Here is a 1,588-nt window from a genome sequence, read left to right as displayed (position 1 = left end):
CCGGCGCGAGTTGGCGCGCGAAGCGGCGGCGTCGCGGTCAGCAGCTACGCCGGAGGCTTTCAGTGGCGGCGGACGGGGAAGGGTCGAAGCGTTGGCAGCAGCAGCGTTAGGGTGGAGGGTGTTCTCGCTATTTATAACTGATTTAATGGAAGGTTTGAAGGGGCGCGGAGCTGGGGGAACAGTTGCTCGCCAGGAATTTGGCTGGAAGGATGCGAGCGCGGAGACGCGTTGAGCGGTGCCAGCTCTGATTGTGCTATTCTGCTGAGCCGGGCTGGAGGGGACGTGCTCAGCGCCCGCCCCAGCACCCCTCCGGCAGCACCCCGGCTTGGACTGCCGTCAGACCGCGAAATCACGCCAAGGTTGCACGAAATACAGGCACTGCCCGTGGCAACGGCCGCTTGGTTAACACCTCTTGTCCATTACAGAATCACGGGATCGTTAAGGTTGGAAAAGACCTTTACGATCATCAAGTCCAGCCATCAACCCCACACCACCGTGCCCACTAAACCACGTCCCACAGTGCCACGTCCACACGTTTTTTGAACACTTCCAGTGATGGTGACTCCACCACCTCCCTGGGCAGCCTGTGCCAATGCCTGACCACCCTCTCAGTAAAGAAATTTTTCCCAATACCCAGCCTAAACCTCCCCTATTCAATAATAGAGTTAGCACCCATTTCCAGGAGACGCTGGGAGAAAGTCTGGAAGGACTTTGTGGCCCTCTCCAGTGTCCGGGCCAGGACGTGCTCCTCCAGGGCATGTCCCGGGTGCAGGACCGTGCAGGGTTCTGTATACACACTGCCTTTCCGCGGTTATTTACAGCATTAATTCTGAGTGGCAAGAAGAGAGCAGAGTACTGTATGATACCTGTTGGTTCTTGTGGGTTTTTTCCTTTCACGTAAACAGCAAATTTTGGAGTTACTGATTTAACGAGAATTTATATTCTCTCTCCCAGGATATAGGCAGTTGTAAAGCAGCTTTTTTTAGGCCCGTTAGTAGCAGATTCCTTCGAGACGATCTTATCTGGTTAATTTTATAAGTTGACTTTTATTTCATCCGCAGCTTCTCCTTCCTGGAGACTAGGTTAATGTTCAGCTCTGGCATCTCCTGACCTGTTCTTTGTTATCCCTGCAAACGACTGGAGGAAACATATTTGAACTCAGACCTCTATGACTGAAACTGCAAATTTTGAGCCCCAGAGCGGAGGTTGTGTGCCTCTGCCAGCGACTGCGACGCGGCTGAGGCTGAGCGTCCAGGCTGGTGATCCCAGTTTGCGGATCCTTTGGCTCCTGTGCTAAATGGGAGGGAGACGGGATGAAACTGGGACGCTTCCTCTCGGATTGTTTGGTTCGGCTTTGAAGCAATCCTCCGAAAAGGCTGAGCTCAAAGGAGTCCCCAGGCCTGCTGACTATACAGAGCCCAAGGTGACGCCGGCCCGTCGCGGCGTGCCGGGGGACACGCACGGCCTCGTGTCCGCTGCCGGTGAACCGAACCAGCCCAGCCCACCCTCCAGCCCGCGCAGGCTCAGCGGAGGGGGAGCACACGTCACCTTCTTTCGGAGATGGGCCTGTCTGCAGGACGAGGAGCTG

Source organism: Phaethon lepturus, unplaced genomic scaffold, assembly GCF_000687285.1.
Source record: "Phaethon lepturus isolate BGI_N335 unplaced genomic scaffold, ASM68728v1 scaffold36682, whole genome shotgun sequence".
NCBI classification, from domain to species: domain Eukaryota; kingdom Metazoa; phylum Chordata; class Aves; order Phaethontiformes; family Phaethontidae; genus Phaethon; species Phaethon lepturus.
Note: the sequence above shows the minus strand (reverse complement) of the source record.